The sequence below is a fragment of the Balaenoptera borealis genome (assembly GCF_965194805.1).
Source record: "Balaenoptera borealis genome assembly, chromosome: 4".
In the NCBI taxonomy this organism is placed as follows: domain Eukaryota; kingdom Metazoa; phylum Chordata; class Mammalia; order Artiodactyla; family Balaenopteridae; genus Balaenoptera; species Balaenoptera borealis.
Window position 1 is genome coordinate 13,057,543 of NC_138861.1, and position 20,548 is coordinate 13,078,090.

The 20,548-nt window shown below is 36.0% G+C and overlaps 1 long non-coding RNA gene and 1 pseudogene across 2 annotated transcripts in view; one reads left to right on the forward strand and one right to left on the reverse strand.

Moving 5' to 3' along the window:
- Positions 1-20,548, reverse strand: part of LOC309628600 — a 152,791-nt gene that overhangs the window by 97,799 nt on the left and 34,444 nt on the right. The window lies entirely within an intron of this gene.
- On the forward strand, positions 7,501-12,895 carry LOC309628469 (lipid droplet-associated hydrolase pseudogene; annotated as a pseudogene). The gene has a single exon. The product of its transcript is annotated as a lipid droplet-associated hydrolase pseudogene (transcript).

Below are 20,548 nucleotides of genomic sequence, written 5' to 3' on the forward strand. Positions count from 1 at the left end.
TTACAAGCCTCCAGTTATAAAATAAATAAGTCACAGAGATATAATACACACCATAAAGATTATCATCAATAATATTGTAATAACTTTGTATAGGGGCACATGGTTACTAGACTTATTGTGGTGATCATTTCATAATGTATGCAAATTTCAAATCACTATGTAAGATACATGAAATTAACATAACACTGTATATTAACTATATTTCAATTTAAAAATCTGGCTTTTCTATATTAATATTCGGAAAAGTAGGTATTAAGGCAAAAAACATTGCTAGAAAAGAAGAGGGACATTTCAGTATAATAAACAAATTAATACACCAGGAAATGATAACAATTCTGGTTAGTATGCACCCAAATTAAATGGCTTCAAAATATATAAAACAAATGTTGACATAACTAAAAGGAGAAATTAACAGATTTATAATCAGAGTGGAAGATTTAGCAAATTTCTTTCAGTGATTGACAAAATAACCATAAGCAGACCAAAAAAAGTATAGAAGTTTGCTCAAGATGAATAATCCTGATCTAACCGACATACAAAGAACACTGTAATTAATAGTAACAGATAAATATTATTTTCACATGCCTATGAAGCACTTACCCAAATAGATCTCAAATTAGCCTCTCAATCATATCTCAAAAAGTTTCCAAGGAATGAAATTATATGAAATGTATAACACGACCATGGTGAAATTAAGCTAGAAATCAACAACAACAAAAATAATTAGGAAATACCTGAGTGTTTGGTAATTAAGTTTTCTTTCTGTAAATCATAATGGAAATTAGATTAGAAAACATTTTAGCCCTGTAATAATGGAAATTCAACCATCAATATGTTGTGCATTTGTGCTTAGAGGGAAATCAATAGCCTTTAGTGCATATATTAGGAAGAAGGAAGCCTAGAATTTAATGAGCTCACTAACCAGCTTATAAATTAGAAAAATAAAAGCAATTACACCTAAAGAAAGTAGAAAGATGAAAATTATAAGTTAATAAAATAGCAAACAAATAAACAATTTTTAAAAATCAGTAAGTCCATGTTTGGAGACAATTCTTCTTGGTTCTCTTGTGGTTTATTTGGTTGGTTATCTCAAGACATGCAAGTGAGGGAACTGAGAGAGTGAGAGAGGAAGGAGCAAAGCCAAAGATAAGGATGTATAACTGAGGCTGAGATTGTTTTACAACAATAGATGTTGTATTTTGCTGCAAACTCCCGTGAAGCTTACCAATATTTTACAAACTATATGTAAAAATTTTGTGTCTTAAAGATGGAAGTCCAGAGCATTTATAAACCAGCCCTTAACACCCACTTGGTAAGGAATGCTCCTGGCACCTTAACCACTCTCTACGTTTGGACTCTGCTTACATGGAGGTGGAGTTCCCACAGCATTAGCTTAGGCTCTGGGGCAGAATGTAGTAAACTACAATGTGTGCTCAAGATGAGGTACTAGCAGCACATGTGGCCCAGCAGCAGTACAACATGGATTGCAACTGACTGAAGGTACTCTCTTGCCCTGGGCCCCTGTTAAAAACTAACAGTATTCTGAATCACACCGTATACATCAGCAGTAGCAGTATTTTCAAGTACATTGATATGCTGCCTCGGAAACTGAGAGAAAACCTCATAGTTCAGTCATCTTTATACGTGGCAAGAATAAAAAGTGCAATAAATTTTCTTATACTTTAGAGAGCTGTCCCCAAATGCCCCAGACTATTGATTCACTTTTGAGACAGGACTCTGAATCTTTAGAGTATTTATCTCCCATTCTTTGCACATATGTGTTACACTACAAAATCCAAAGTACTTCCTTCCCCTTGTTAACAAGATTATGTTCGGATGACTCACCAAAACAGTAAGCCAGCATTAGGGAAGAAAAGTAAAGTCCCTGTGGACTACAGTGAGACCGAGAAGAATTAACATGATCTTGGGGCAAGAAGTTAATGTGTACTGGTCTTCCTCCCAGGTGAATGTGAATACTTTTGATCCTCATTTCTGAAGTTGATTAAAATAAATTATTCCTCATATCAGTAGTCACAATCCAAGAATTTTAGGCTATGTTGATCAGTTCCAGTAAAAGCACCACATCCAGCACAGCAGCTAAGATTGGGGCCCCACTTCCTATTCGGTCATTTTCCACAGCTCATTTGCTTCTCCCCTCAGGAATGTACAGGTGAATTAAACTGGGATATGCTGGTAATCACTGCATCTTCATTCTTTGAGGATGACATTATTCACTGCAAATTATCCTAGGATACGGTATTCCTTCTGATTTACAATTTAGGCCTGAAATAGGGGCAGTTTCTGGGGCTTTTGTTTTGTCCTTCTTGACACAGACTCTTAGTAGCTATAGTATACTCCATAGTAGCCAATCTGGCATTCGTTTAGTCTATCATTCCCAATATGCACTCTTGGAAACCAAGAAATAATGATGACATTTCTGTTCTTCCAATATCAGAATCAGTTAATGGTTAATATCTAATAGCACATGAAAGAATTCTATATATTCTTTTTCTAAGTATACAGTTACTCTACTAAATGGCAGCAGAGTTCTTTAGGGGAGAGTTTACAATAAGGGACATTACAATGTCCTTTGCCAAAGAGATCTAGCCTCCACTTCAATCCAAATGCTCAGGGTTTGAACTTAGGTCTGAAAATCAGGTGAGTTATAACAATTCCCATTCGGGGATCCAACATCAGCCTTCTGCTTGTCAGCTATATATATATTTTTAAGTTATATATGTCCACATCCTATGCAGCAGCCGTACTGTCAAAAAAGAACATGATCTATTAGCCACCACCACAGATCCCTGTGGAATAAGGCACCTAGAGGTCACTCTGGTAATGCTATCAGTTGAGATTAACTACACTTTTTAAAAATGTAATTCCACAGAAAAACTTTGAGAAATGTTGTAAAAACATGCCTCTCTCAGCAGGAGCAAGAGCTGGGTTTTTTATTCGGATTTCTTCAATCATGACATAGATATGCTCTCAAGGAGTGCATATCCTGGCATTCAAATCTGTTACCTTTGCAAAGTAACTTCCAATTCTTCAGTAAAGACAAACAAAGTTTTAGGCAAAGAAACGCAAGTGCTGTCAGCTGGAAATGGTCTGGAACTCACTGATAGGATGTAGATGTGGCACCAGCATTTGCTACATTGCACCCCTTGTACTATGCAGATCCACTTACTGTCTGACATATGGAGATATCCTTTGAGTTGTAAAGCTGTATACACAAGTCTTGTCTTTCCCTAGAAATATTTATTCAGATTCCAAAGTGTGAGGACCCAGGATCCTTCCCATTATATTCCCAAAGAGACTCTTAGAAGGAGAGGAAGGACAGCTGGTTCCTTCTTTTCTACAAATGCCAAAGTTATTTTCTGCGATACTTGCCTACAGTAGATCCTGTTACATGCAGGATTATATCTGGTTCCTCTCACATCATCCCAGGGATAAGAATAAGGGCAAAGTGAGCCCTAAACAGTTAATAGTGTATATAAGTAATTATAATCTACCCTGTTCCAGAATCTTCATGCTGGCGTTCAAGACAATATTAATGAATGTAGACACTAAAGACTTAATAAACTCCTTTTTCCTGCCTGCGTATCTACTGTCAAGAGGAATCCAAAATGACAAAGCAGCAGCCATAATCCTGACTAAGGGTCAGGATTAGTGGACCCTTACTTGTGTTCCCTGATAGAAGCATACTTCCCCTCCCCCTTTTCCCCCAAGCCACCAGTCCCCACACTTTAGTTTCTTTATTCCAATGGTGCTTAAAGTTGTGCACATAGAAACACAAATTCCGAAACGGGTCATGGAAATGACAATGGGAGAAGCAAGTCTTATTTCCATGCAGTAGTTCTCAAAGCAGTGTATTCTACCTGTCAGGGATATAGTGCCACAAAATGGCTGTTGGTTCAAATTATATATTTTATCTTAAAATATAGCGGCGCAACTTCACCAGATGTCGTATCCAGCTTTGTACATTAGGTAAGCATTTACCTAATCATTACAATGTTTCCCCATTCAGGTTTTGGGAATGATTTTTAGCAAAATTTTCCCCACAGCCATAGGAGATGAGAGTCTCTTTAATCCTCCCATAGACTCTTTCTACATTTCACTGTGTATCATGAGTTGGCAGTTAGCTGAAATGAGCCTGTCATTTTCTTCTTTCATAGCATTTCTTCTTTCATTGCATGGAATAGAAAATACCTAAATGCACATTCATTTTAACAGTCAGTATCATTATATCTCTCATGCAATGGCATAAACCAGTGTTTCCTGGAGTAGTCTGAAGGGTCTAAGCATAATCTTAATCCCTTAGCATAGATGGGTTCTTTAGGCAAAAAAACGCAAGTGCTGTCAGTTGGAAATGGTCTGGAACTCACTGATAGGATGTAGATGTGGCACCAGCATTTGCTACATTGCGCCCCTTGTACTATGCAGATCCACTTACTGTCTGACGTATGGAGATATCCTTTGAGTTCAGAAATGAGGCAGGTGGGTTCTTAACCACTGCGCCACCAGCAGATGTCCCAGCCATAGGAATAGATATATAAAGAGTCTGGGGTTTTTGAGAAGGAATCACACTCAAGAAAAAGCAAATATAAAAGATGGCTTCCACTGGTTTTTTTTTTGTACATCAGGGTATAAGACATGAAGTCAACAAACTAAAGAATATAAATGAGGGAATCACAATAAAATGGAACCTTCTAACTCAGCTGATCCTGGGACACATACTCCTCTGGGTTCCTAGTTGCAAGCTTAAAATGTCCTCGTTCATTAGGCCAGTTTAATCCGGCTTCCAATTTCTTCCAGTGGAAATCATCTTAACTGATGTATGTGGTATGACAATGTTATCTGTCTAAAAATGAACAAATTTTATCTATCATAAGTAAATTCAAGGGGAAAAAGTATACAACTGTACTTAAGATTAAACAGTAATTATTATTTTTGACATATTTTCCAGCGTATTGAGATATAATTGAAATATTGTGTAAGGTGCACAACATGACAATTTGATTCACATATATACTGTGAAATGATTACTACAATAGGGTTAGTTAACACCTCCATCATCGCACATAATTACCTTTCTTTGTAGTATAGTGAAAACTTTTGAGATTTACTCTCTTAGCAAGTTTTAAGTAAACAATACAGTACCATTAACGATATTCACCATGCTTTAAACTAGATCCCCAGGACTTATTCAATTTATAACTGGAAGTTTATACTCTTTGATCAAGATCTCCCCATTTCCCCTATCCCAGACTCCTGGCAAGCACTATTTATGAGTTTTTTATGAGTTCAGCTTTTTCAGATTCCACATAAGGATGAGATCATACAGTATTTGTTTTTGTCTGTCTGACTTCTTTCAGTTAGAACAATGCCCTCAAGCTTTATCCCTGTGTTGCAAAAGGCTGATTTTCTTCCTTCTTGTGGCTGAAATATATTCCAGTGTGTATGTGTGTATCACATTTCATCATTTCATCCATTATTGGGCACATAGGCTTTTTCCATGTCATTATTTACTATTGTGAATAATGATGCAATGAACATGGCAGTGTATATACTTTAAGGTGATAATCACCAAATTCCCTGCTTCCAAACTAAATCCTGAAGTGAAGTCAAATTTCACCTGTTCTATGAATTGGAGTCTGATCTTTTAACTATTCTATGCATATATTAAGGTGGATCACATTAAGTTCCATTTTGCAAAGTCAAAAATGATCAAATATTGGGACTTCCCTGGTGGCACAGTGGTTGAGAATCCACCTGCCAATGCAGGGACAAGGGTTCGATCCCTGGTCCAGGAGGATCCCACATGCCACGGAGCAGCTAGGCCCATGTGCCACAACTACTGCGCCTGCGCTCTAGAGCCCGCGAGCCCGCGTGCCACAGCTACTGAGGCCCGCATGCCTGGAGCCCGTGCTCCGCAGCAGGAGAAGCCACCGCAATGGGATGCCTGCGCCCCGAAACGAGGAGTAGCCCCCGCTCGCCACAGCTACAGAAAGCCTGCGTGCAGCAACGAGGACCCAATGCAGCCAAAAATAAATAAATAAATAATCAAATATTAACAATTTCATATGGAACAACCAATTTGTAATCTCAAAAATAAGTATGTAAAACTAAAATATTGCACTGTTTTATATTTTTCTATTTTTATATCCATTTTCCTATATAGCCAATGTGATAGAAATTAGGCAGACAAAAATGAATAAGACCTAGTCCCTTCCCTTAAAGAGCTTACAGCTGATACCTAATAGGTATAAAGTAAATAAATGAAGTTATGAATCAGTGAATACATACAGAATGTAACTGGCTGATACAGGGCAGATAGAGGAGTAAATAAAACATTGAAAATGAAAATGAAATCATAGGAAGTGGGTAAAACAGCCATTTATTACCTGTAAGTTACTAAGTAAATGCTTTGTAAATAACAATAGTGATAATAATACCTTCAATATATTATTCCCCACCTTATAATTAACATCACATAATTTCAGAGAGTAGATTTTTGTATCTTCCATGGTGAACCATGTTGGGGTTTTTCTCTTAATTTTGCACAAGCAAAAGATTTTTTAACGTGGCAAGCAGATATACATACATACATATCAGTTATGAGGTATTGTAACAATTTTCTTTACAGGGGATATACAGGCTCTTTCTTTTTTTTTGGATGTAAGTTAAGTAGATAATGTTTAGATGCAGGCTTGTTTGTAAGCAGGAGCATCTGGAAGTTCTGTAATTTGATAGTTATACAAAGAAAATATATAATACACAATGTTGAGCATCAGTATAAATACAGAATTTTGCTACAACGCTTGTTCACCATAGAGGACATTATTCTTTTATTAAAGAAGGCAAAATTTAATCTGTTAAAAAATGTTCTGAACAAGTTCCAGATCTAGAAAGCAATTTATAGTAAAATTCAAACTAAAGAACATGCTGTTCACTTTGTTTTCTCATTATGTGATATATATTTTTTTCCAGAATGAAAAAAAAAGTACGGACTCCTGTTAGATTCACAACCACAGTAAATTCACCCTTGAATTTAGTAAGTCAGGATAGTGGATATCTTCAGTTTGGATTTCTTCCACTTTAGATATTTATTTACTTCAGAACCTGAGTACTAAGAATATTGAGGTGAAAATTAGACATGTAGACTGAAAATACATTTGGATAAGAAGCGTTTCAGGAATGGCAGAGCAAGACCTCTGAAAATCTGCTCCTCCATAAAAGCAATGATAATGATTGGCAAAATCAACTTTTTAGAACTCTAGAAATTAACCAAATGCATGAAAAATACCTGAGAAAACATTATTCAATAAAAAAGTAAGATAAGTGAGGTTTGAAATGTTATAACAGGCCCTGTGCCCACGCCTTAGTCCCTACTGTACAGTAGTCTTGAAAAACAATAGCCTAGCTAGCAGCAACCGTGAAAACCAGCAGCCCTGCAGACACTGGAGGGAGCAGAATGGATTAACAAAATCCCCTTCCTAACCAAGATGGTCACGATACAGCCCGCTGCCTTCTAGGCAGACAGAAAGGGACTCAGAAATCAAGGAAGAAACTCCTGTGCTTGAGGAATTCATTTCATGTTGTGGAGCTGAAACACAGGTTCTAAAATGTGGGCCCTGGACTGACCGCGTTAATACTCAAAGTGCCAACAGACCTAAGCTGCTTATTTTCTTTATTACTGGTAACACAGGGTTTTCTGCCTTTTATGTGCCATTTGCAAAGGCTTTGTATTCTTCGACAAAAAGACGCTTTCCAGTTTGGGTTATCAGTCATGCTGGGCATACCGTGGCCCCCAAAGACAAGAAGATTCGGACGACTTTTGGATGATCCGAATGCTCGAGAAATTAAGGACATCTATGGACTCTGTGGGTCAAGGAGAATACAAACTAGCTTTCCTGAGAACTGATGTGCCAGAGGAAATGAAACTCGTGGTCATTGGTCATTCTGTAGGCTGCTATTTTTCCCTTCAGATTCTGAAGCATGCCCCTGAGCTCCCAATAATTCGCTGCTTTCTGCTCTATCCAGCAATTGAGCGAATGACTGAGTCACCCAACAGAAAGCTCGCCAATCCACTTTTGTGCTGGCTTTGATATGTTCTCTATGTTCCTGGCTACTTACTACTGAAATCGTGGCCTGAGACAATCAAGTCCTCGATGATCAGAATGCTCCTTCGAATGATTAACGTACAGAGTGAATTTTCCTTTCTGAATGCATTGGAACCATTCTGCCTCATTAGTGCTGCCTACCTTGGGAGCCAAGAAATGATGGAGGCGGTGAAGAGAGACAATGAAACCATAAAAGAACAGGTACCTAAGCTCACATTTTACTATGATACTACAGATGGCTGGTGTCCAAAAGCGTACTATGAAGACATGAAGAAAGATTTTCCAGAAGGAGACATTCGACTCTGTGAGAAAAAAAATACCTCCTGCATTTATCCTCTATTTTTCACCAGGAGCCCAACATGGAAGCTGACTGGCTAAAGGATGATCTGTCTAAACTATAAATACTGACACAAGGAACAAGCACTGACCTAGAGGCCGTAGGTGTACTGCCTCCTAGTAGTAAGTAGTATACTTAGTAGGTAAATGTTAAATTTTAATGTTTTATATTAGAAGAGAAAAAAAGTGAGACCCTCTTGGCCTAGAAACTATCAGCTCCTAGCTCCCCAGGCTATAGGCTGAAATAAACACAGTTGATCAATATTCCATAGGATTAACAACACATTTTCCAAGACTCCGGGAACACAGTGATCTAAACAAGGTCTCTTATGTTTGCACAAGATGCCCAGTGGCACCATACAGTTTTGGTAGGCAGAATCCTTGCAGACAAAAGGAAATCTAAATTTAGTTGATTTTAATTGAGTTACAGTGTAGAATAGGCTCCCCTAGAGAAAATTATGAAAGACCTACTAGAAAATGTAAGAGACCTGTGAATGTTATGTGTGTAGTCGGATATGTGAAGTGTACGAGATCGTGAGAAGAATATACTCAAGTTCCAGTAGAGCAGGGAGTGATGAGCAGTGGATCTTGGCAGTGGACCAGCTCTCTCTTAAGGACAGAAACTGAAGATCATCCCAGACTAACTTTGCACAGGTCTTGGCTGAGATTATCAGAATCAGACTGGATCCCAGGATAGCCTGCATATCCTACCTGTCACCACCACCATGCAGCGTGTCTCAAACCACCAAGTCAGCCGTCTGTCTGGCTGCCAGTGGAACAAACCCAAACAGAGCCAATGGCAGGGGAAGCACTGCTTGTTTCCTTCCCTGAGGAGTATGACTTCCTGATCTACCTGCAGTAGTCAGTGAATAAATTTCATCAGATATTCTTCTGGTAAACTAACAACAAGAGTTATTGAAGGATCCCAATGATACCTTCCTCCACAGACAGCCAGCAAGCTCTGGTTGTGAGCTCCCTGCTGGCTCCTCTTCTCCAGAGCCAAGATGGGGAGGCACTGGGCTGTCCCAAATCAACCCTGTACCTGCCCACATGCAACTGCCCCTTCTGTGGTTTTCTTCAGTCAAATTCCATTGAGGACCAGCAATGAGCCAAGTACTATATAAGCAGTGAAGATAGATTGTTAGCTACATCATGATTCTTGTCTGCTGACAATCTTCTGTAAGTAATTTTTGAAAGGGCATCTTTAAATTGCTGAATAGAGAATCACCATAAATGAGTTTTCCACTTCTGCATTAGCTTTGTTAGTCAGAAAGAAATTATTTCACTAATGAACCAAAAGAACTGATTAAATTATGCAAATTCACCCTCTCTGGACACCTTGGGGTTCAGTAAAGAAGAGGCTTGTTCTCTGACCTACAGTAGGTTAATGATATGGCTTCCTACACTGACTGAATCCTGGGACCTTAGTAGCCAATAAATCCCACTGACTGCAAAGATGGCTGATGATAGATAGAAACATTCTATTTTCTCCTAGAGGAAATTCCTCATGGTGTTATCATTCCTTAAGGACAATGGGATGTTGTCCTTCTTCTCAAAACCTAAAGCCCCCTTATGAAAGATTCAGCTCTGATATGCTCCCAACCCAGTGGTAAGTGTTGAATGAGTTACGATCCTCTGGCATGGCTTCTGCATCAGGGCAAATGACTTCTCAGAGGGTAAGAGCCAAGCTCCAGGCAAGGAGGTCTCCTGGTCCCGGAAATGAGCCAGTAGGTGCATAAGCCATTGGTGCACGGCTACATACAAAGTCCTTACTGGCAACTGTGTGGGGAGGCCTTCTGGAAATCTTACGTTAGGAGCTGGGTCTCATGGCTGTGAAGTGCCTTGCACACAGGAGATGCTCAACAGTACAAACCTGAAGCACTTAAGCAAGTACTGGGTAAATCGTGCTACTGGAATAAAGAGTAGCATGCCCAGCTTTTCTTTCAGTGTTATTTTACAACATTACTTCATATTTCAGGAGTCCACATGTATGAAATTATATCTGATACACCAAAGTTTACCAGAGCTTAAAAAATGATAAGAAGTAAAACAATAAAGTAAAAGATACTGGCTCTTAATTCCTGTTTATCATCTAAGCACCAAATGAATTTTCAAAATAAATGTTTTACCCACACTTAATGACCTTGCCTGGCCTTATCTCTGTTTGTTGAGGGAGGAAGCGTAAAATCTTAGTGTCCTCGTGAGTTAGACTAGGGTCAAAGTCTCCCTCTTAAATTGAAAAGCCATTTTTTCAATGGTTCTTTTAGAGGAGGAAGAATCAGATTTCAGGAAATTGAAGTTCATTTTATTTCATAATTAAACAAAAATGTTTCCATGCATATGTATGAGGTGACAAGGTATGTGAACTCTGGAGGCCTTACCATCTGTGTGATTTTAGACAACTTCATCTAATTTCTCCATGCCTCATTGTCTTCATTTATAAGATAGGATTAATAATAATACATACCTCATATTGTTAGAAGATTTCAATGCGATGATTAAACGAAAGCATTTAGCAAAATGCCTAAACAAGAGTATCTTCTCAATAAAGATTGGCTATATTAATAAATATTATTAAACATTATAATAATAAAAATAAACAAAAGACTAAAGTTGGTAAGCAGTGGATGAAATCCATTTTCCAGAAGCATTTCTGCCAGTATATACTGGTCGGTCACTTAGATTATTTAATAACTTCATCTGGGGTTATCTAGTGCTAAGTGAAAGGCCTGAACAAAAAATCATGACCAGTTGTTCCCAGTCTGCTCTGGACCATGGAGAAGAATCTCCAGAGGCAGCCCCTGTGGCTTTTTGTGGCTGGATGTCCAAGGCAGCAGCCTTCTCACCATTGGCCTCTCCACTCAACCATTGGAGAGCCAGTGACCTCCAAAGTCTTGATTTTTCTTTGTCCTTCATTATATTAAAATTAAATTTAATTCCAGACTTGAGGAGACACAGCAACTTAATATAATACCTGATTCTGGATTAGATGCTTTTGTTACTTAAAAAAAAAAAAAACACTCTTGGGACAGTTTGCAATACTTCATTGAATGGGATCTGAAGATTAGCTGGGAATAAGAGATCAATGTTAATTTTCTGATTTCAGTGGTTGTATTGTGGATAACTAGGAGACTCTCTTTACTTGTACTGAAGACACACTAAAATGTCTGGGAATCATGGAACATTATGTCAATTTACTTTCAAATGGTTCAGAGGAAAAAAAAGTTATCTGTACTTGCAACTTTTTTGTAAGTTTGAGATGATTTTGAAATGTATACAAATAATTATTTAGAAAAATAAAAGAAATCCCCTTCAAGTTCCATCCCAGATTATTGTCACTATCTACCTGTCTGTACAGTTCCCCAAAAGGTTAAATCTCAGAATCAGAGCTTGTTCATGGCAAACAGTCTATACCATGGGTCTTTATCTAAAATAATCAGTGGCAATTGTTTAAAATCTCACCTGCCTGAGGTGACAATAGGAAGAGGATGACCAAAAACTTAAATGTTAAAAATGGAGAATGAGACTAATAGGGGACTTTTTAAGCTTTAACTTATTCCTAGAAATCAAGAAGATAATGCCCATGTGAAAGCTTGTGTTCATGCCAAAGAAAAAGGAAAGAAGACCTAATCCTCAGCTCTGTCTGACCGTGAAGCTCTGACAAGGAGGAAGTGAATGAAAGCTAAGGCAGAGTTGTAAACTGCCTGCATGAGCAATGAAAGGAAACACCAAAACAAATATAGGGCTCGTCTGCTAAGACTGGGAGACTTAATGGCTCAAAGCATTTAAGAAAATCTCTTTCAAATCATTAGCTGAAATTGACACCAACGAAGCAGAGCCTTCAGTGGCCACACAAGTCAAAGAATATAGATCTTACAGAATTAGTCCAGGAAAGACATCAAACAAACAAATAGCAATAAGAACAACAAAAATAACTCAACAATCAGCAATAACACAAACTTTAGGGGAGGGGAGGATCTGAGTCACCAGATCCCACATTATACTACTTAAAATATATGTTTCAATAAAACATTTTGAGACACACAAAAAACAACAAAAAAAGCATGACCCATGCACAAGGAAAAAAGGCAGTCAATAGAAATTACCCCTGAGAAGGTTCAGACATTGGGCTTAATATTCAAAGCTGATATAACTATGTTCAAAGAGCTAAAGGAAACCATGTCTCAAGAATTAAGGAGACTGTGGGAACAATGTCTCAACAAACAGATATTAATCAAGATAGAAACTATTAAAAAAGAAAACAGAAATCAGTCTATAGTTGAAAAGTATAATAACTAAAATGAAATAAAATACTCACTAGAGGGGATAAACAGCAGACTGGAATGGAGAGAAAAAGAAAGAAATAGTGAACTTGAAGATAGGTCAATTAAGGTTATCCAATCTGAGAAACAGAAAGAAAAAAGAATAAAGAAAAATAAATATAGTCTCAGAATACTGTGACATACCATCAAGCTTACTAACATATGCATAATTGGAATCTCAAGAGAGGAGAATGGAGAAGAAAGAATATTTGAATAAATAACAGTAAAAAATTTTTTTAAAAAGAAAAACAACTCTCCAAATTTGATGAAAAACTTTTATCTGCCCATCCAAAAAGCTCAGTTAACTCCAAGAAGGATGAACTAGAGAGATCCACTTCTAGACACATCATAGTGCAACTGATAAAAGCCAAAGACAAAAAGGATGATGAAAGCAGGAAGAGAGAAGCAACTCATCACATATGAGGAATTCTCAATAAAATTAACAGCTGACTCTTCATAGGATAATGGATGCCAGATGGCAGTGGGATGACATATTCAAAGTGCTGAAAGAAAATGAATGTTAACTAAGAATTCTGCATTCAGCAAAACTATCTTTCAAAATTGAAGGAGAAATTAACACATACCCTAATAAACAAAAAATGAGAGATTTCATCACTAGAAGACTTCCCTCATAAGAAATATTAAATGAGTCCTTCAGGAAAAGACACCATATGATAACTCAAATCAATGGGAAAAAATAAGAGCACTGGTGAAAGTAACTGCATAGGTAAATATAAAAGACATTGTGAATGTATTTTTCTTTGTAATGCTTCACTTCTGTACAAAGAAAAAATTATAAAACTACGTGGATGAACTTATATAAAAGTGTTTATTTATATGAAAATAGGACAAAGAAGTGGAGAATGGAGCTATATTGGGGCAAAGTTTTTATACGTTATATAAATTCAATTTGCCTTAATATAAACTAGATTGCTTTACTTAGGATGTTAATTGTAATCCCTAGGAGATTACCAAGAAAATAACTAAAAAATATGATAGGGAAACAAAAGAGAGTTAAATATCCTAGAAAATATCTATTTAGCAAAAAAGTAGTAAAAAAAAAAAAAAAAAAGGAATAACTGTACAAAAAAGACTTAAGATATATAGAAAAAAATAGCAAAAATGTCAGACTTAAGTTTCACCTAATCAGTAATTGCATTAACTCTAAGTGGATTTAACACTCAAAAAAATTCTGACTGGCAGAAGGGATTAAAAAACACAAACTGGGGCTACCCTGGTGGCACAGTGGTTAAGAATCTGTCTGCCAATGCAGGGGACATGGGTTCGAGCCCTGGTCCGGGAAGTTCCCACATGCCATGAAGCAACTAAGCCCATGCGCCACAACTACTGAGCCTGCGCTCTAGAGCCTGCGAGCCACAACTACTGAGCTGCATGTCACAACTACTGAAGCCCGCAGGCCTAGAGCCCATGCTCCGCAACAAGAGAAGTCACTGCAATGAGAAGCCCGCACACCACAACAAAGAGTAGCCCCCGCTCGCCACAACTAGAGAAGGCCCACACACAGCAATGAAGACCCAACACAGCCAAAAATAAAAAATAAATTAAATAAATAAATTTTTAAAAAAACCATGAACTAATTGCTGTCTGCAAGTTATGCACTTTAGATTCAAAGCCATAAATAGGTTGAAAGTGAAAGGAAGGAAAAAAATATACCATACAAAGAACTGCAGTTGCTATAATATTATCAGCCATAATAGACTTAAAGACAAAAATAACTAGAGACAAAGTAGGATATTTTAGAATATAAAAGGTCAACCCACAGAAAGATATAATAATTATAATCATATATGTACTTAATGCCCTAAAATACATGAAGCAAAAATTGACATAACTGAAGGGGAAAACTACTCAACAACAATCACTAGAGACTTTAGTCTTCCACTTTAGATAGTGGATAGAAATACTAAGCAGAAGAAAAACACAGAAATAGATGAATTAAGCAACATTTAAAAAATCAACTTAGACAAGACAACTTATAGACTTAGACATCTATAAAACAATCAATCCAACAATAGAGTATATACATCAGAGTATTATTCTTAAGTGTATGTGGAATATTCACCAAGATAGACCATTTGATAGGCCTTAAAATAAGCCTCAGTGAATTCTAAAAGATTTAAATTATACAAAGTATAATCTCCAACCACAATGGAATTAAATGAGATATCAATAAAGGAAAGAAATTTGGGGATTACACAAATATGTGGAAAATAAACAATATGCTCTTAAAAAACTAAAGGCTCAAAAAACAAATTACAAGAAAAATTTTAAAATACTTTGTGATGAATAAAAGCACAAAATACCAAAACTCAGGAGATTCAGTTAAAGCAGTGTATAGAGAGAAATTTATAGCTGTTATCACCTGTATTAAAAAAGAAAGATCTCAAATGAACACCCCAACTTTTCACCTGAAGAAACAAGATCAATCAAAACCAAAAGCAAGCAGAAGGAAATAAATAATAAAGAATAGAGCAGAAGAAAAGGACATAGAAATAGAAAAACAAATAGAGAAAACCAACAAAAGTTGTTTCTCTGGAAAGGTTTAAACAAAATTAGCAAAACTTTAGCTAGAGTAACCAGGAAAGAAGAGACAAGACTCAAATTACTAAATTCAGAAAGGAAAAAGAGATATCACTATCTTCTTTACAGGATAAAAAAAGGATTTAAGATAATAACACTAGATAATATAAGGTACCTTATTTGTATGCCAAAAAAAATGCAATAACTTGGATGAAATGGACAAATTCCCAGGAAGAAACAAACTACTGAAATTAACTCAAAAAATAAAATTTAAAATCTGAAAAGATTTATAAAAATAGAGTTAATTAGTAATCAAAAAAACAAAGGAAATCCCACACCCAGATCACTTTGCTGGCTTATTCTAACAAAAATATTCAAAGAAGAAATTACACCAAATCTTCAGAAACCCTTCTAAAATACAGAGGAGTGATTATTTCCCAAATCATTCAATGAGGTCAACTTCACCCTACTATCAAAACCAGGCAAAGACAACACAAGAGAAAAATAATCAGACTAATATCCTTTATTAATATAGATGCAAAACTTCTCAACCAAATACTAACAAATTGAGTCCAGCAATAAATTAAAAAAAAAAAACTGTACACTATGTCAAGGTTGGATTTATCTCAGTAAGACAAGGTTGGTTCAAAATACAAAAAAACAATACATGCATAATATAACACCTTATTACTTAGAAGACCAAAACCATGTGATCACCTTAATAGATGTAGAAAAAGCATTTGAAAAAAACCAATACCCTTTCATTATATAAAAAAAAAAACCTAACAAAGTAGTAGCAAAAGGGAACTTTCTCAAACAATAAAGCATATCTATGAAAAATCTCCAGTTAATATCATACTTAATTGTGAAAGCTTTGCCTAAGATCAGGAATAAGACAAGGATATACACTCACTCCATGTCATTTCAACATTGGAATGAGGATCCTAGCCTGGGCATTTAGGTAAGAAAAAGAAAACGAAAGCACCAATATTGGAAAATTATAAGTAAAACCACCTCTAGTTGTAGATAACATAGTTTTGTCTATAGAAAAATCATAATGAATCCATTAAGAAAAACTATAGAGTGAATAAATGAGTTCAGCAAAGTTACTGGGTACAAAATCAAAGAACAAAAGTCAATTACATTTCTAAACACTAGCAATGAACAATCTGAAAATGAAATTAAAGAAACAATTCCATTTATAATAGCACCAACAAGAATAAAATAGGAATAAATTCAACAAAAGTACAAGACTTGTAAACTTAAAACTATAAAACATGGTTGAAAGAAATTAAGGAGGTCCTAAGTACGTGGAAAACATCTCATATTCATGGATTGACAATTTGTACACTGAGGAAATACTCCCCAAATTGGCCTGCAGATTCAATACAACTGTTATCATATATTCCAGCTGTTTTTCTAGTAGATACTGAGAAGTTGCTCCTAAAATTCATATGAAAATATAAGTGACACAGAATAACCAAAACAATCTTGGAGGAAAGAACAAAGTTGGAGGATTCACACTTCCTGATTCCAAAAATTACTAAAAACCTACATCAATCAAGACATGAGGTACTGACACAACGATAGACATGTAGATCAATAGAATAGAATTGAGAATACAGAAATAAATTCTTACAGCATGGTCAATTGGTTTTTGACAAGTCATCAAGAAAACTCAGTGGGAAAATAATAGCTGTTTCAATGAAAGGTGCTGGGTCACCTAGATATTCACATGCAAAAGAATGAATGAAACTGGACCTGTACTTCACACCATGTACAAAAATTAATTCAAAATGGATCACAGACATAAATTTAAAAGCTAAAAATATAAAACTAAAAAATAAATACAGGAGTGAATCTTTGTGACAATGGTTAGGCAATGGTTTCTTAGCATTACATTAAAAACACAAGTATTAAAGAAAAAATAGTTAAACTTTATTAAAATGAAAAACATTCATGACTCAAAGAAAACCATCAAGAAAATGAAATGATACTCACATGGGAGAAAGTATCTGCAATAATTTATCTGATAATAACATTGTATGCACAATATATAAAGGGCAACCCAATTAAAAACGTGCAAAATATTTGCTTAGACATTTCTCCAAAGAAAATACACAAATGGCCAAAAGCACATGAAAAGATGCTCAACATAAGTGGTCATTAGGAAAATGCTAATCAAGACTGCAATATGATGCCACTTTACATGTACAAGAATGACTAAAATAAAAAAGACAGGAATAAGTATTGGCAAGGATGTGGTGAATTAGAACACTCAAAAATTGCTAGTGGGGATGTGAAAATGTGAAGCACTTTTGAAAACAATTTGGGAGTTCCTCAAAAAGTTAAACATGGAGTCACCATTTTACACAGCAATTTCAATCCTAGGTAAAAGCCCAAGAGACTTGAAATATATATTTACACAAAAGCTTGCACACAAATGTCCATAGCATCATTATTCCTGATGGCCAAAAAAGCATAAATCGTACGAATGTCTATGAACGGATGAATGAATAAACAAAAGTAGTGTACTCATACAATGGAACATTATTTAGCCATAAAAACGAATAAAGTACTTATCCATGCTACAACATGAACGAACCCTAAAAACACTATGCTAAATGAAGAAACCAATCACAAAAGATTGTAATTATATAATGTCATTTATAGGAAATGTCTAGAATAGGCAAATCTATGTAGACAGAAAGTACATCAGTGGTTTCCAGGAGCTGGGGGAAAGAAGAAAGAGGAAATGACTACAAATTGGTATGAGGTTTCTTTTGGGGGTGATGAAAAAGTTCAAAAATTAGATAATGGTGATGACTGTACAAGTCTGTGAATATACTGAAGACCACTGCATGGTATACTTTACCATGGTGAAATCTATGGTATGTGAATTAAATTTTAATAAATCTGTTAGTATAAAAGTAAATATAATTGGGAACAAGAAATCTAAAGAACATTTTTATATTTTAAAAGATTGAAATTGGTGGTGAAGTAGAGTCAAGAGTCTTAGTTTGTGTTCTCTATACCTATAAAGTGAGAAATTGACTCTACACATCAAGAAAAAGATGAAGAAAAATGTATATAAATGTGCTTTATAAAGTATATGAAGATGTGATAGAGGGGCAACAGGGACTTCATTCTTTCTGGAAACATAAAAAGTCCTCTCAAAATTGTTTACCTGGCTGCTACTCCCACCTTGTTGCCCTCGGGGATGTTAACTCCCCTATACATCCTAGCTGTACTTATATATGGCCAAGCAGACAACCATGGAAAAAGTGGAAAGATAGGCAAGGCCACATTATGACTGTGACTGGCCCCTTTCACCATAAAAAGAATTTAAATTCTCATTTTATGACTGCATTTGTATAAAGAAAAATATATTACTATTATATATTAAAACATTTTTATAGACTTAAAGTTGGTTTCTTCTAATTATAAAAGAAATTTAAAACATTACTGTGGGCTCCTAAAAGTAGTATGGGCCAGGCACTGTGCCTAATGCATCAGTCCTGAAGACAAGAGATCAGTGCACGGAATGGGAGCCTTAGCACAAGGTGAGTCTAAGTGCACAGAACTGTGGAATGGAGAGATGTAACATGCAGGCATCAGAGACATCTGCTATCATCAGTCATATGAATAAATATTTTTACTTAAGTCAAATAGCATATCTTCTTAGAACATCTTTCACATAAAACCATTTCTAAAATATTTGGCCTATGACTATAAATCACCAACTATATTTTATAACTGGGACAATACGTAATGGGATAAGCTTATATTACAAGACAAAATGATGCCTGATATTATTTTCTGACATTGTTTATCTGCTAGTCCTTGAAAATTGCATGGAAAGTAATTTTTTTTCTATCTAGCAACATGAATCAGTGCAATAAAAGAGACCACTGTAATAATGCTGATGTCAGAGGATAAGATAACACCCACCTTGTAGGCTCCTTCTATGTTATATAAAGAGAAATGCACAATGTACACAATAGTCATAGTTTGACCCAAGGTATAATCAAATCTGTGAAACAGTGCAGTGCCCTGTAATAGAGTTTTACTGTAATTGCTTTGTCAGGTTATCAATCTTATGCTCTACCCTAAAGAGAAAAAGTTAGTCCTGCTGCTTGCAGGTATAGAAAACTGTGGAAGACCAAGTGTATGTCAGCTAAGGTGGCACTGACCCAAGGGAGGCTGGAATACTGAACAGATCAAGGAAGAATCCAGATTACAGGCTAGTGCAGGCAGAATAAGAAATGATCAGGTAAATGGTGTTGATGAGGTATGGAAAGGGATTAAAAGGAGAACAGTGGTAAAGTAGCAGGATACAAAATTAATGCACAGAAATCTCTTGCATTCCTATACACTAATGATGAAAAATCTGAAAGAGAAATTAAGGAAACACTCCCATTTACCATTACAACAAAAAGAATAAAATACCTAGAAATAAACCTACCTAGGGAGACAAAAGACCTGTATGCAGAAAACTATAAGACAATGATGAAAGAAATTAAAGATGATACAAATAGATGGAGAGATATACCATGTTCTTGGATTGGAAGAATCAACATTGTGAAAATGACTATACGACCCAAAGCAATCTACAGATTCCATGCAATCCCTATCAAACTACCAATGGCATTTTTCACAGAACTAGAACAAAAAATTTCACAATTTGTATGGAAACACAAAACACCCCGAATAGCCAAAGCAATCTTGAGAAAGAAAAATGGAGCTGGAGCAATCAGGTTCCCAGACTTCAGACTACACTACAAAGCTACAGCAATCAAGACAGTATGGTACTGGCACAAAAAAAGAAATACAGATCAATGGAACAGGATGGAAAGCCCAGAGATAAACGCACGCACATATGGTCACCTTATTTTGATAAAGGAGGCAAGAATATACAATGGAGAAAAGACAGCCTCTTCAATAAGTGGTGCTAGGAAAACTGGACAGCTACATGTAAAAGAATGAAATTAGAACACTCCCTAACACCATACACAAAAATAAACTCAAAATGGATTAAAGACCTAAGTGTAAGGCCAGACACTATCAAACTCTTAGAGGAAAACATAGGCAGAACACTCTATGACATAAATCACAGCAAGATCCTTTTTGACCCACCTCCTAGAGAAATGGAAATAAAAACAAAAATAAACAAATGGGACCTAATGAAACTTAAAAGCTTTTGCACAGCAAAGGAAATCATAAACA